Source organism: Dermacentor variabilis, chromosome 2, assembly GCF_050947875.1.
Source record: "Dermacentor variabilis isolate Ectoservices chromosome 2, ASM5094787v1, whole genome shotgun sequence".
NCBI lineage: Eukaryota > Metazoa > Arthropoda > Arachnida > Ixodida > Ixodidae > Dermacentor > Dermacentor variabilis.
Genome location: NC_134569.1, coordinates 215484418 through 215501599, shown reverse-complemented (window position 1 = coordinate 215501599; position 17182 = coordinate 215484418). Strand labels below are relative to the sequence as shown.

At 47.7% G+C, this 17182-nt stretch overlaps 1 protein-coding gene across 1 annotated transcript in view; it reads left to right on the top strand.

Annotated features, from left to right (window-relative positions):
* The window catches only part of LOC142570684 (2-Hydroxyacid oxidase 1-like), a 55464-nt gene that overhangs the window by 8324 nt on the left and 29958 nt on the right, over positions 1-17182 (top strand). The gene's annotated exons all lie outside the window — the stretch shown is intronic.

The window sequence follows — 17182 nt, the reverse complement described above, 5'->3', positions numbered from 1 at the left end:
AAAGTTTGAAGTGGACAATTATGTGCTGGTATGTGGCGGGCATGTTAAATTTGTCAATGTCTTCTTGAGTATTCCCTACCAATATGAAAAATCAGAGAGTATCACAGTTTTAGAAAGGCGGAGATAACAGTAGCGGAGGCAATTACCGCCCTATCTTAATTCTTCGAATTGTTTGGTGACACTTCTGGAAAAAATCCAAAAGTTCTTTAAAGGGGTCCTAAACCACTTGTCGGGATTCGTGACAAAAACATAGTCCGCGGATAGCATACGCTGCTGGGAATATCCCAGCCAAGTTGTGCAGTTGTGCGCGGCGCATGGAGCTCATAAGCGGAGGGCGATGACACCTTTCTCTCAAACGTTTTCATTTGAACGCACGCCTGCTGCTCGCTCTCTTCTGGACGCTTAATTTTGTCATATAGCCGATTCCCACACACGGCTGCTATTGGTCAATAGCTAACGTCAGTCAAAACGGATGTTTGGTTGAGCGCGCTTCTTCTAACTGTGTACGTCTATTGACGAAGTTTACTAAACAGGCTGAAGTAAGGGAAATTGTGCTCTCAAATTTCGATAATAATTACGTACTTCCGGAAGAAGCCTACTATCGTCTGCTCTCACTGGGCCGCGGTATCCCGCGTAGGAAACAAATTTAGGCCACCCTGCATATCCGTGTCGTAGCCGTCGGGTCTCGCCAGGTATGACCAGTTTTGAGCGCTCAACTAGCCCCGATCTACGCGAAACTTAAGGTCAAACGATGTACACGGTTGTCAGCGCGCGCTCACTCGTGGCCGCTCCGTGTAGACGCCTTGGCAGACTAATTGATAGCGCTTCAAAAATGCACAAGTTGGACGTGGTTACTATCTGTAGGTCAAGCAGGCGACGGACAAAGCGGGTCCGCAGCACTTAGCATGGTCAGGCTGCTGCTTGTGAGCGCGAGCAAGCACATGAGCGCCGTTGTGCACAAAGCAAACGCTGCCCATACACGTTACGGTTGCGTTTAGCTGCGGTCCGCTACGGTAGCGCATATACCGCGGCAGCCGTGACGAGTCCACTGGCTAAGCACACTCCGGTTCGCTGAGGAGAAGTGCGTTTCGCTTACGTTTAGTGCGTCCTAGGCGACGACGCGCCAAACGAAACGACGCTTGGTAAGTCAGAAAAAGCGCAAGAAGGAAAGACGAGTGGCGACGCCTCCTTTAAGTTTCCGCATGACTTCGCCGTGACGTCATGGATTTTGATGGCATTTCCTAAGGCTTACTTCATTGTTTAGCGTTACAAGTTGACTATACGTTGTGTTCTACAGGAACCAAATATCAAACATGGCAGGTTGCGGGAACCTTTACTGAGCCAACGCGGTCCAAATACGAAAATAAAAAAGAAACACTTTCGAATCCCTGACGTCACACTGACGTACGGTCGTCAGGGCTTTCACGCGAATTTCAAATACTGACATATTGTTCTTCATTTTCTTATGTAACAATTGGCCTATCATATTGAAATGACCACCGGCATAGTTCTCAAACAGTGCTTAATCAGTCTAAGCTGATTTAGCGTTTTGCTTTAAAAACTAAGTTGTGGGGCTTTGCCTGCCAAAACCACAATATGATTAGAGGCGCGCCGTAGTGAGGGACACCGGAAAATTTCGCCCTCCTGCTTCTTTAACGTGCACCTAAACCTAAATGCACGGGTTGTCGAATTTCGCCCCGATCTAAATGCGGCCGCCGTGGCCGACATTCGACCGCGCGAATTCGTGCTCGGCAGCCCAACACCATAGCCACTAAGTAACAACGGCGGGTAGTGTTTTGCTTTAGTTTCCCTTTAACACCCAAAACGAAATTTGAATTGCGCGCCGCGGTGACATTTCGAAGGCAGAGCGTTGTGGGCAAGCCCCGCTCCGGCGTAGCCTTCGCGGTGCAATGCATTGAAGGAGGAGTGGAAGAACCGCGGCTTCAGTGTTTCATGGTGAATAACTCCGCTTCTGCTTAACGCATTGAAATACTGTTTGAGGCTAAGCATTACTGAAATAGCATATTTTCACTTCATAAGCCTTTCTCAACTTCGACGAAAACTGATTCAGAGACCTTTTAACAAACATTAACAAACTTTTACTCAGGCTTTCCAATAACCAAATAAACGGCATCCGCCTTATTTGTTCAGAAGGAACTCATTTTATGCAACACTGAAGCAAAAAAAGCTAACATTGGTCATTTTTCTTGCTTCAGCAACCTTCTTAACCACGACATCTTGCAACATAAAAAATTACAGCGGAACTCATTTCACAATGCCTGTCAATCGTAATGCGATGGCTAGCTTTCGAGCAATGTACCAACACACCACATTGCCTGTCAAGTTTATTTGCCATCTGTAGTTGTCATTCTGGCGCATCCGTTGCTTTGGTTATATGTGACATAATCCCGTCTTCACCTCTGTTGCAACGGCTCTTCTTTGCCAAGGCTAACCATGAGCCTGGCGGCATGACGATGATGGAATGCGGGAGAAGGAATGACGTCAGTGAAAAGACAAAGGCGATATGGCGACAACATCGTGACGATAATTAGATGACGGTAGTTAAATTATAACGATGGTATAACACCGACAACGGGAAAACGAATAATGTCAACGGGATGACCACCAAGTGTACGACGACGACAGTGTGACGACAGCTGGATGGCGAAGCTAGAATGACGACGGTGGCACAACCACGACGGCATAATAAAGAGAATGTTGCAGCGGACGCATTCCAGCGAATATATGATGATGATGAAATAACGACGATGACATAACGACTGCACAATTACGATTAAATTGCGACAGCATAATTACGAATGAATGAAAAAGCCATAACGGCGATCTGTCGACGGAGGCGGTATGACAGCGACGGAATGACCACAATGAGATGGCATTGCTGAAGTGATCACTATGCGAAAGCCACAGCGTGGCGACGACGACATGACAATGGTATGACGAGGACTGTGTCAAGAAAATGGCATGACGACTGAATGATGAGAGTAGAATCTTGAAGTTAGAGCGAGGATGATGGAAAGACCACGACGGTATCACGACGATGGTATGACAATGAAGACAAGACGACGACGTATGACAACGAAGCAATGATGACGATGACATGAGCACGGTATGAGTGCAATGCTATGACGACGAGTGTATGAGGACAGGGGCATGACGACTATGTCGCGAATACTCTGGGATAAGGATGGCGTGACTACGGTGGCATATTGGAGGTAGGATAACGAAATTAGACTGACAACGATTGAACGACCACGACGGCATGATGACGACGGTGTGTCAATGGATGCATGATAGCGACTGTAAGACGATGACAATGACGACGATAGCATAATTAAGGCGGTTATGATGGACGGACGAGCAAGCTTTGATGTCGAGGAAATGGCGACGGTCGCATGACGACGGCTGTATGACGACGACGGCGTGACGAGAGTCGGATGACGAAGTAAGAGTGACCACGATGATATAACCAGGACGGCACCACGACGACAGTATGAGAACAAATTCATGATGACAATTGTATGACGATGATGGCATGGCAATGATGGCGAGGATGCAAGGACCACAAACACAAACTTGGTGGCCAAAGATATTAGTCAACTTGGCCCACCAGGTTGGCGTAGAATGCGTCATGACGGCGGCATGACAAGTCAGATTACAAAGGTGGCGATTCAAATTGTTTGATGTTTCAAATTGTTTCAAAGCGTTTCATTGTTTCAAATTATTCCCGAACATCAAGCGTATCTATACAATGAAATCTGCACTTGGTCTTGCCGTTCTTTCTCTGTGCCGTAACTATTTTCGCTTATGTCTTTTTCACAGAATTTATTATACCAACCCTATTCTCATATCCTCAAAGATAAGTTACTCCTCTCCCAATCTTATATATCTTCACGCACACACCACAGCTTCAAGGTAGAAATACCGCAATGCCGAACTAGCTATTGTATAAATTCATTTAATCCTGGAACTGGAAATGACTAGAACTACCTCCTTGCCTTCATGGCTCCCATCACCGAGATCAACAAATTTAAGAGAACGGCCGCCAATTTTGTATGCCCCTCCTCTCTGTAATGCCTCTGGCCCTGAGAGTGAAGAAATTAACAAATTAATTAAAGATGCAAGCACGTCGATGGAACGACCATGGCGGCATCGCTACCACGAGCAAATTGCCTACCAGCCTGGTATCCAAGGCTGGTAGGCCACTAGGCCGCTGGGTAGGCGTAAGAAGATAGATAGATAGATAGATAGATAGATAGATAGATAGATAGATAGATAGATAGATAGATAGATAGATAGATAGATAGATAGATAGATAGATAGATAGATAGATAGATAGATAGATAGATAGATAGATAGATAGATAGATAGATAGTGCTTCGGAACAGTATTTCCAATGACGAAGAGATGAGCAGCAAGAAGACGACGACGGTGATAGAAGGCTAGCGCGAGCTGTTGCCTCTTAGCCAAGTGTGGCGTATTACGTTGTAAATATACTTGTATATAGATTTTCAGCTGCGTCTTCTTACATAACATATCTGGTGGAGGTGGGCGTTCCCTGTACCTCGTCACGGAGCTTCGCAGTGGACTGTACGTCGAGCCTTCCTTCATGACTCCCGGCGGTGACAACTCGACTCAGCCGCCTCCGACACCTGCTGCCTCTTCGACGACCTACATCACTCTCCCTGCTACTCGTGATCCTGGCGTATTCTCGGGCAAAGATGGGGAAGACGTCGAAGACTGGATCAGCCTGTACGAACACGTCAGCCGCAATAACTGGTGGGACCCTACTATCACGCGTGCCAACGTAATCTTTTACCTCGGTGGCACACCTCGAGTTTGGTTTCGGACGCATGAAGATGAGCTCACCAGTTGGGATTCGCTCAAGAAAAAGCTCCGAGACTTGTTCGGCAACCTCTATGGTCACCAACTTGCCGCGCAGAAGGCGCTTTCCGGCCGCCGTGTGCAGACGTTAACAGAGACCTATGTCACGTACATTCAGGACGTCTTGGCTCTGTGCCGCAAAGTTGACGCACACATGACTGAGTCAGACAAAGTGTCCCACATCCTCAAAGACATTGCCTATGACGCCTTCAACTTGCTCGTAGTCAACAACGTCGCGACGATAGATGCAGTTATTAAAGAGTGCCGCCGCCTGGAACTCGCTAAAAGCCGACATATCGACCAGCAGTTTGCCCATTTGCCCAACACCCCAGCGAAATCTTCCTGTGCCGACCCTCCTCGTCCCAACAACACTGGCGATATTAACACTGGCGTGAGATTGAGGCGGCCTATCTGGCTGCCTTCGACTCCAGCCCCACCAACGCGCCTGCAGTCACGGTTTCCCTGACCGCGGCAGTTGTCCGCCAGGAGTTCGAAAACATGGGTCTTCACACCATCTGCTCGGCCCATCGCCCTGATACCTACCGGGCTTCTTCGATTCCGCCCCGTTCCGCATCTTCTTACCCACCACGTTTCCGCAACCCATCTGAACGGCGCACTGCTGACGACAAGCCCATTTGTTTTCACTGCCGTCTGATAGGGCCCATTTGTCGGCACTGTCGCAGTCGCTGGACTTCCCCGACCCGGTCTGCTTATACTACCTACTCTCGCCCCTCAGGTGGCCCTTCTCGTCCCTACGCCGCACGCTTCGATAACGCCGCCACTGATTCTCCTGCGCCGAACCGCCCCTATTCTCGTTCACCTTCGCTCCAACGACGGCAATCTCGCTCTCCCCAGCCCAGTCGGTCCTTTTCGCCAAGTCCCTTCGGACGCCGCTCCCAGCCGGAAAACTAGATGATGCAGCGCCTCGAGCTGACACTGCATTGCTCCCTACGCCGCCAAATCCTCTACTGACGTTGCCCACTCATCTGAACCTTCTTGACGTGCAAATCGACGGTGTTTCTGTATCTGCTTTTATATAAACTGGGGCACATTTCTCGGTAATGAGCGCTGACCTTCGTAACCGCCTGAAGAAAATAATCACGCCCGCCGCGACGCCTGTTGTCCGTGTCGCTGATGGCGGAACAGGCCCCGTAATTGGTATGTTAGCCGCCCGCGTCTCCTTCGCCGATTGCTCCACACTCGTGCTATTCACAGTCATCGCCCACTGTCCCCACGACATCATCCTCGGCTTAGGCTTCCTCTGCGCACATTCTGCTCTAATCGATTGTTCCGCCAGTACTCTGCGCCTTGACCTGCCTGTTCTGGATCCCGCTGAACCACACCCCAGTCGCCTCAGTTCGGTCGACTTCGTTCGCTTGCCACCTTCGGCACTGACTTACGTTGACTTAGTGTCATCCCCACCAGTGCCCGACGGTCACTACATCGCTACTCCTATGCAAGACGTCCTCCTTACACACGGGATCACAGTACCTCATACCGTTTTATCTATTACGGCGAATTGCGTCTGCCTAGAATGATCAATTTTGGCTTGACGACACAAGTGCTGCCACGCGGGATGTCTCTGGCCCAGATTTGCTCATTCGAGGATCACTCAATAGCATCTATTGCAGTAGACGACAATTCAGCCCATCCTGATCTACCATCGCAGTCGGCAGCTTGTACCATCGCCGACTTACAAAAAGATGATTGCGCCCGACATGCCGTCTGAGCACGCTCGTGAGCTCTACCGCGTTCTGTTTTCCTACCACGATATTTTTTACTTCGACGATCGTCCTTTGGCCCAAACTACAGCTGTTAGACATCGCATTAATACTGGCGATTCCCCTCCTATTCAACGCCGCCCGTATCGAGTGTCACCGGCTGAGCGTCAAGTTATTCACGGAGAAGTTCGCAAAATGCTTGCCAAGAACATCATACAGCCGTCATGTAGTCCATGGGCGTCACCTGTTGTACTGGTAAAAAAGAAGGATGGCACATGGCGCTTCTGCGTGGATTATCGGCACTTAACAGGGTTACCAAAAAGGACGTGTATCCGCCTCTCGGATTGATGACACCCTTGACTACCTCCACGGTACTCGCTGTTTCTCCTCTATTGACCTTCGCTCCGGCTTATGGCAGATTGCCGTGGACGATCTCAACCGCAAGAAGACTGGCTTTGTAACACCCGGCTTCATTATCAATTCAAAGTGATGCCGTTCGGTCTAGGTAACGCTCCTGCCACATTTGAACGCATGATGGACTCCCTTCTTCACGGTTTCTAATGGTCCAAATGCCTGTGCTACTTGGGCGACGTTTTAGTATTCTCCCCAACGTTCGATACGCACCTCGAGCGCCTCTAGGCAGTCCTGGACGTTTTTCGTCGAGCCGGTCTGCAACTGAACGCATCGAAGTGCCAATTCGACCGTCGCCAGATTACCGTCCTTGGGCATCTCGTTGACGCGAATGGAGTGCAACCGGACCCAGGCAAGATCCATGCTGTTACGCACTTCCCTGTTCCGAAGTGTGCCAAGTATGTGCACACCTTCATCGGCCTTTGTTCGTACTTCCGCCGTTTCGTGAAAACTTTCACGGCCATAGCACGACCACTAACCGAGCTTTTGAAAACAGACGCCCCTTTCTAAGGGGGCGATAACGAGGCCTCTGCATTCTTGCATCTAATCGTCCTTCTCACAACGCCTCCCGTTCTGGCCAATTTCCATCCTTCTGCGCCTACAGAAGTCCGTACTGATGCGAGCGGTCACGGAATTGGCCCAGTACTGGCACAATGCCAGCACGGCAACGACCGTGTTATCGCTTACGCCAGCAAGCTCCTCTCACCCTCCGAGTGCAACTATTCCATCACTGAGCGTGAGTGTCTGGTCCTAGTTTGGGCAGCTGCGAAGTTCCGCCCATACTTATATGGCCGACCCTTTTCCGTTGTCACAGGCCATCACGCGCTTTGCTGGTTATGCTCACTGAAAGATCCTACAGGAAGACTTGGTCGCTGGGCCTTATGCCTCCAAGAATATTCGTATACTGTCACCTACAAATCTGGCCGACTACACAAGGACGCTAAGTGCGTGTCTCGTTACCCGGTAGACGAGCCTGACGACGCCGACAGTAGTACCGCCAACGGCATTTTCTCTGTCTGCCTTCGCTAACATCGCCGATGAGCAGTACCGAGACCTATCGCTGCGAGCACTCACCGGGCGTCTCCGCTCTACACCTACCGACACATCCGTTCGCCGATATGTCCTCCAGGGCGGCATTCTGTACCGAAGGAACTTCCTCCCTGACGGATCTGATCTTCTTCTTATCGTGCCAAAACATCTACGACAAATTGTGCTCTTTGAGATGCATGACGCACCCATTGCAGGACATCTTGGGGTAAACCTCCCGTACGACCGCGTCCGCCGCTGCTTCTATTGGCCTGGTCTCGCTCGCCCCGTCCCACGCTATGTTGCTGCCTGTGATACATGCTAGCGTCGGAATACAGCTCAGGTGCTACCTGCCGGTCATCTCCAGCCGATCACCGTCCCTGTGGAACCGTCCTTTTGTGTTGGATTAGACCTCCTCGATCCCTTTCCGACGTCATCCTCTGGGAACAAATGGGTAGCCGTCGCAACTGATTACGCCACCCCATACGCTATCACGCGGGCTCTCCCTACCAGTTGCGCCACTGACGTCGCGGACTTTCTCTTGCGTGACATTATCTTACTTCATGGTGCCCCAGGACAGCTGCTTCTTACTGTGGTCGTAACTTCCTTTCAAAAGTTATCGCCGACATTATGCGTTGCAGCTCCATTCAACACAAGCTGACTGCCTCATACCATCCTCAAACCAATGGCCTGAGAGAGCGGTTAAACCGTACTCTTACCGATATGCTGTCCAAGTACGTTTCTAAGGACCACAACGACAGGGACATTGCCGATCCTTACGTCACATTGGCTTATAATTCTTACCGGCACAACGCCGCCAGATTTTCTCCATTTTATCTACTCTGAGTTCGCGAACCGACCTAGCCGCGTGACACAGCACTTCCTCCTGCTGCGATCTCAACAAGCGAGTATGCGCGCGACGCCATCGTCCTCGCCGACCATCTACGCCAGCTTGCCCATGCTCGACTGACGGTCTCGCAAACCACTCAGCAGCGTCAGTACAACGCCCGCCACCGTGACGTACAGTTTCCGCCTGGTGCGCTCGTGCTCCTGTGGTCGCCCTCTCGTCACTTCGGACTTTCAGAGAAGCTCCATTCGCGTTACACAGGGCCCTACCGCGTGCTGCACCAGGTGACGCCTGTGACGTACGAAATTGCTCCTGTGAGCTCAACCTCGTCATCTTCCCTGGTATCTAGTGATGTGCTCGTCAGTAGGCTCAAGGCCTACTACGCTGCTTCCGAGTACGGCCTTCAGTCGCTCCGGGACGGCGCTTTTGCCGCCGGGGTTATTACTATGGAATAGTATTTCCAATGACAAAGGGGCGAGCAGTAAGAAGAAGACGACGACGATTGAAGGCAAGCGCGGGCTGTTGCCTCTTGGCCAAGTGCGGCGTATTACGCTGTAAATATACTTGTATATAGCTTTTGATCTGCGTCTTCTTATGTAACAATCGATAAATAGCGTCAAAACGGCTGAAGTAGGCGAATAATGATATTCGCAATAATGAAAAGGTGTAGTGTTGTCCTTGCATCATTAGATGTAGTGAACATGTACCCTAATAGAAAAATAATCTTGTACTCTTGGTTTGACGTCCAGCATACGCTGTGAATCTGCACCAAAAGTAAAGTTCAATTTAGCAAGCTATATCTCCTACTTGGACGATCTATTGCCACGTAGTGCGCATTACCGCATGCAGGACCAAGATGATAAGCCTATTAACACTTCAGAAGAGAGCGAAGACATTACTGGTGCTACTTACACATGGAAAACACCGGAATTTATCGCTGTAATACAACGTTCTACTTTCATTTATGAGTGCCGTTTACATTATTACCTCAACTTTTGTTTACAATAGGGTTGTGAACATGCCTTACTGAAGACTGAACAGTTCTTCGCACAAGGACTAATTATGAGAAGCAATGATTACAGTTTGTTGGGCTGCTAAGCACGAGGCTGTAGGATCGAATCCCAGCCACGCCGGCCGCATTTCGATGAGGGTGAAATGCGAAAACATCATGTACTTAGATTTAGGTGCACGGTGGACCCCTGGTGGACCAAAGAACGCCTAGTAGACCAAATTATTCCGGAGCTCCCCCCACTCCGGCATCCCTCATATTGCAAACGTAGTTTTGGCACGGAAAACACCATAGCCTAATTTTTAAAGCTTAGTTTGTGGTGCCTAAGGCATTGATGAAGCCCAAGAAATATAATATGAACATTCTCATATTGCAGCAAACACCCCATAACTTTGTTCACAGTTCAGTATGACTTGTGCAGTATAACTTGTGCAGTATGACTTGTGCTACAATTGTTTTCTTAGTGCTAGCAGTGTGACTTGGTAGCTGAATGTTTTACGATTCATTGGTTCAGTTAGCTGATTCATTCTCAGCTGACTTTCAAATGTGTTTTCTTTGCCTGTACAGGCTGTCTGCGTGTAGTTTAATTGTTTTGCCTGCTTGTTTAAGTTATGGTCTACTCGTGCTGTGCTGTGATTTTCTGCGCGTATTCAGTGTCAGCTTATTCAACAAGCATGACTAGGTACAGGTAGTATGCCAACGAAAGTTCCAAAGTCAACGACTGCAAGAGGACCCTCTTTCGTTCCGCGAACATTCTAAGGCCGCGAATATTTTTAATCACGTTCTGTTGTTTCACGTTTTGAAATCACTTTCCATGTATTGTCGCGAGAATAAATAACCTTCAATAAATTATTCATTTTAAGGAATGGTAGTTATAATGTGGGAGCAGGAAGGCGTTGGCTAAGCCTTCTTTTTCCGTCTCGATGCGCTATTAGGTATCACAAACGTACTGAGCCCTCCTTCCACTTGAATCAAGCTTCAACTTTAACGATGCCGCCACAAAGATGAACAGGTGGCTCTTCTGAAGACAGTCATTTCAGTGAACCTTGTTTGACGGCGTAGCCGAAAGCTTGTCCACAGCTTGCAGTGCTCCTAACATCGTGGTTAAATGTCAAAGTAAGTATTTTGTTTGATTGAAAGGAAATTTAAACTAAACGAACATATATGCCCATTTCCTTGGGGAACTGGAGAGAGTACCTTGATGAGTGCAACTAAAAACGATAAAATGGAACGAAATTCCTTGCCAGAAAAATAATTGATGACGCAAAACACACATTCGGCCTTCGAGTTATCGCGTAATTTTATGCAATTTACGTTATTGTGAATAATCTTCACGAGACAAGTGACTGAAAATTTTTACCCATGTTTGCCTTTGTACGTTGAGATCACCACACAATGACAAAGACTGCGCTTATAATGCAAAAATGGTGCCGATCATGTACTGGTCTCTAATTCGTACATTAGATTTTACCTTTGAGGCTAAACCCATGAGCGCGATTTTGTGCGCGACAGCGACGAGCGACGGCTTCGAGCGACGGATCGGGCCGTCGCGCGAACAGATCGCTCGGTCTTGTCGCGCGATCGCTCGGTTCTGCAAATCTAGAATTCGTCGCTCGTCGCCCGGAAGTGTTATGAGCGACTAGCCCATGGAAGAAGGAAACTGAGGAGAGGCCCTACCCCCTCCGTGCGCTAGGAGAAAAGTGGGGAGGAAATGACGAAGTAGGTTCCCCTCTTTTTTGCTGATTTTTTTATTTCTTTGCCGTAGCGGCCGCGCCTTTCGGGCCACAATGTCAGTTCTGTTTTGGTTCTGTGCGCTCACACGTGTTGCTCCGTAGGTTTCGTACAGCGGCAAAGGCGCCGTGCGGGCAGGTTTGCGTTGGTCTCCGTGTTTTGTTGCGCTGCGTTATCTGGACCGTGCTGTCCCGGAGGTTGCTGTGGCCAGGTGGGACAGGAGGAAATAAAGTTCGTGAAATAAACGCGCATGCAACGCTGTACGCAATGTACCGCACCACGGCGATGATAACGGACGAAGAAATATCCGCGGGAAATTTTGCCCTCTTTGGCAGAATCATGCTAACGTGCTAACGATTGTTTAGTATTGCTGCGGAGCGCGCGGGTCCGAGCAGCACGGTTGCGCGCAGCGCGGCGTGGTTTCGCGAGAAATGTAAACAAGAGAGGAGAGCTGGCCCGATAGGCGGAGCAGCGCCATGAGCAACGCCAACTTCCGGCTTTACTTTAGCTTCGCAAAGGGTGACGTGAGGGCCTCTCCTGAGTTTCCTTCCTCCGTGGACTAGCCAATAGTAGGCAGCCGGAACGGGATGTACATTACTGACGTACTACCGGTTTGTTCACGCTTCTCGGTATACAAACGGAACGAGTGAACCACCGAATTTCGATATGTAAACGAAAAGAAACCTATTCCAAGACCCTTCAGAAATACTTTATGTTGCTTTGTACAGCCAAACAAATCAACTTAAATAATTATAGCAAGTGCCACGCCAGGTTTGGCGCTAACTAGATCCCCTAATACCGGCAACACTGAAGAGCCGTCGCGCGAAGCGGTCGCTCGCTTGGAGTGTGACTTCTGGGCGACGAGCGAACGCGACAGCCATCTCCATCGCGTCGCTTGGCGCTGTCGCGCGCAAGATCGCCTGCATGATGTTATGCTTTAGAAGCACCATCGTATACAGCACATGTCGGCACTACAAGGGGCAGGCTAAAGGCAAACATCCTGACGAGGCCTGCTTCCTAGTGACAAGCTGTGCATTTCATACATCGGCATAAGTACGTTGCAACGATTCAAGAAAACACAAGTTCTCATGATTGTTTCAAGTCTGAAACAATAATTGCTGATGATTCATAACTACATGTCACCGCGTATTGACCACAGGCACGAAGTCGGTGTTCTGGTATCAATAACTAAACTGTACTCTGGGGCCCTAAAGCGTAAAACTATTCCAATATGTTTTTATTCCAATCGCCTGACGTCAAATTTGCGTAACCACCAACGCAGTAATCTGGCGGTAACATGCAGCGGTGTTTGAAAAGCCCAATCAAACGCGCTTCTCGTTTATAGGATGTCACTTTCCTTTGCTTTCAAAGCGAATAGCATTGACTACATTGAGCCCTCTTTCTTATCTAATTGGCTGAGAAGAAGCGAGCTGCACGCTCAAATGAAGAGAGTTTCGATGGGGCCGAGCCAGCGCAGGGAAAGTAGATAAGCCGTGGAGGAGGGTGGTGCAGGAATCTGCGATTGGTACGCTTCCCCTTACCTAGCTTGCGCTGGCTGGACGAAAATCGCGACGACGTGCAACGGAAGGTTAAAAATGCCATTAAAACGAATCCTCAGCAAAGTAGAGCTGGCAGAGCGATGTCGTATATGTGCCGAAATGCCTCAATCACGTTATCCTGCCACGCGAAATCTTATAATATGAAAAAATAAATCCATGCACCCCGGCAGCTCTATAGCCAGTGTCACAGCGATCGGCAGCAGCCATTTTCTATTCCTTTTGGAACGGGGAAGTCTCTGCTATTTAGAAAATATTTCAGTTTTGTTTGGCATATTAATGCGTCTGTAGCGCGTACACATCACTTTGACGTGGTGAGTTTTCGTAGCTTTGTGCCGTCGCGTGACAGACAGGTAAAGTGGGCGTAGCCCAGAAATGTGCAACCAATACCAATTGCTCAAACGACGCCTTTTTCGCTAATGGTGATAAACGCTTCGAATCAGACATTATTATTTTTCTTTCGTTCCGTCTAATCATGCATAATCAGTGTGCACATGTGATATCAGATGGGGCGTTTTCGCGGTTTTCGTGACGTCGCGTTGCAGTGCGGCGCAGTGGGTAGTGGCCCCAAATTTTTCACCAATCGTGGAGAGCTCATTGCAGAATTGGAATAGAAAAAATTCTATAGTTGTACGTTATAGCGCCTTTGAATTGTTTAGTTCCTATACTAACAAGGATTGCGATAACCTTCCCGCCTCCATCCAAGATGGCAAAATGTTCACGTTGCCAACATTTATACTAAATTTGCTCATATTGTTTTCACTATATGTCTATTTCTTGTTGTCATCCACTGCTCCATATTACCGTTGAACTACCCTGAAAGGAAATAAAGAAATGAAATGTACAATTAAAGACCTTGACATAACGGCGTAAACGGCAAATAAACGGCATATATAGGCTCATGACTGGCTCAAGAATAAGCGTATGAATGGAAATACAGAGGCTGCAATGTTGTAAAAAAGCACGATGATCCATCTGTTGTTCATCAATAAGCTCATATAATAAACTTTTACAATAACAAACGAGCAAAAACACGACAAGCACAATAATTTCGTAGGAATGAAATGAGTCTTAACATTATATATAGCATGATTACTAGTACAGTACCTTTATCACGATGTTTCTTTCAAGAACTCGTGCATTAAATTTTCATTTCTCGTTTTGTTTTTTTCTGGGGGGTGGGGGAGTACATTATAGTTTGTCCAAAAGTCTCGAGTCCATAGTTGGTTCTTATCCTAGGTGTTCTAACAGGATGCACTTCGTGGAGAATATTCAACGTCTGTTAGTGAAAGAAAACAAAGGTTAAGGTTAGATCTCTTGCGGATCAAACAAGATAAGGACATGTTGCCTCTCCGAGAGTAATCAATTTATATACATTCAGAATGTGTAATCGTTGCGAATATTGTGAAGTACTCAAGTGAAACGTATGCTGAAAATTGCCCTAATAGCTCATTTTTGTAGAACTTATAAAGAACTTAAGTTTGTGTGCATTGTAATTCCACAGACTAATACGCGTACACGTGACTGGATGATGAAAAAACACAATTGGTTTTTTAAGCAAATCGGTAGCCGAAACCTTAATTTATTGACAAGCGTCCACTAAGCATGATATTTTAGATTGCAATTCATTGACATGGTCAGTCGAAGTTATTTGTTCAATAAAGACCACACCAAGAAAACGTCTCGCGTTCGCAGATTCTATTGTTTCAGTTCGAAAACTGAGGGCGGATTCGTCGGTTACAATTGTATCAATGCAATAAATTTGGTGTTATGTACATTTAACGGAAACTTTCAACAATTATGATAGCTCTGATAAAAGATAGTTCGCACTCTTCACGGTGACTGGAAGGTCTCTTCCGGTGAAGGATACGTTCGTATCATCCATAAATCAGACTATTTGAAGAGTGTCAGACGTATTGATAATGTCGTTTACAGAGATTAGGAGTAGTTAGGGCCCAAGAATAGAGCCCTATGGCGCGCAGTCCTTGTTGCCTTCAAAGCTTCTAACACAAGGAAAAGGTTATCCATCTCTGTAGTGGAGCCAAAAGCCCAGAGATGGATACGATTTCTGTTATTGGCACTGCTATAGAGCTGGATTTTCCACTTTGATCATTTCACGCTGTTGACTGCTCCCCATTTGCAACATTTTGCGTGAGTGCATGAGTCCGTGTTCTTTATTTTCTCCCACCCTTCATTTATAGCTATATATAAAACCTGCAATAACATGCTAAACTTCTTCCTTGGCTAATGTTGCCTCCAATCCTTAAAATTCATCTGACGAGCACGCATGTATTTCCACTAATGGTCGATATTACGGTTCCCTTATGGCACATTTTTGGAATACGCAAGTTCTGTACATAGTGGGTGGATTTTCGGCGTTATTAAAGTACCTTGACAGTGCGTGTTCGAGAGACTATTTCCCTAGGTTACTCGTCCGACATGGCCCATCACCTACCATCTGAGCAGTTTAGATCGCAGGACTGATATTTTATCTTTTTGCTCACTACTGCATATGCTAACACAGGGCAACTATGTCAGCTATAGCTTGCACTGCTTCAGATATGATGTCTCCCTGTCCGCTAAAACAATTGTTTCTTAATTGAGGATGCACTTTGCAATCTCGTGAGGTGTGGCTGTTTCAAAATACAGTGAGTTTAGTGGGCTATTCACCATCTGCTAACAAGTAGGGTCAAGGCCGAAAGTCAGCACTTTGTTGTTAGCACATGGAGTTGCAAAGCCATAACTGAATAATTAGACAAAGCGGAACTTAACTAGACTCCATCAATATTGTTTGGTTTGGAAAGTTTCCTTTCGACCGCAAGGAAATAAAAGCCTTTCAAATTTGCACTGAAGTATGGTTGCGAAGAAACCTGTAGTGTATTAGCGGTCCTTAGCTTTCGTCAAGTCCCTGATAAGAATATTTCTGTAGTTTTTGTATATCTGAAGTAAATTTCAATCTCTGTGTCAGCGAAACTTGGCGAAATGTTTGTTTTTGTCAACGATTCTTTCATGCAGGTTCTTGTTTATCCACCACTTTTTCGGCATTGTGTATTCTGAACGTCGAGTCATTATTGTTACGCGAAGGACGCGTCAGTAAGACGAGCAACTATTTACAGATTATATTTACAACAGCGGTTGCATAGCCGACCGGTTAGATTCACCGCGCGAGCCCAGTTCGTTCTTTCTCTTCTTTTCTCGAGTGATGGCGCCCACGCGCCTCGTTCAAACAATCAAGTACCACACGCGTGTAGCATAATCCCCCGGCGGCAGAAGCGACGTCCAGGAGCGTCTAAATGTCATCACTGGGCGGGTGATACTTCAGTCGTGTAACGTGCACGTTATCACTGGACTGGGAAGCAAATAGGGCGTCAGGGGCGATCTCGTAGGTGAAGGGAGTCGCGGCAGGAAACACTCGGTATGGACCTGTGTAACGAGCAGCAGTATTTATGACAGGCCGACCTGGCGCGACGGAGACCATAGACGCACCAAAGCACCAGGCGGGAAATGCGTGTCTCTCGTGTCGCCGGTCGTACAAACGCCTTTGACTCTCTTGAGGTTTTAGAAGGTGGTCACGGGCAATTTCCCTTGCTTGGGCATCGCGGACGATGTCGTCAAGTGCACATTCACTGGTCGATGCCCCGTGAACTGGAAAGGTTGTGTCGAGGTGCAGTGCTGGTTCTCGGCCGAAAAGAATGAAATATGGGAAATAACAGGCTGTGTCGTGACGCGAGTAATTATAAGCAAATGTGACACGGTAGAGCGAGGTGGCAGTCAGTGTGGTCTGCAGATATATATTTCGCGAGCGTGTCTGTGAGAGTGCGATTGAGACGCTCCGTGAGGCCATTTGTTTGCAGATGGTATATCATGGATAGCTTGTGCTTCAGGGCACAGGAATGCAAGATGTCCGCGATAACCTTTGATAGGAATATCTGGCCACGGTGTGCGAGAAATTGTCGCGGAGCTACACGTAAAAAAATCA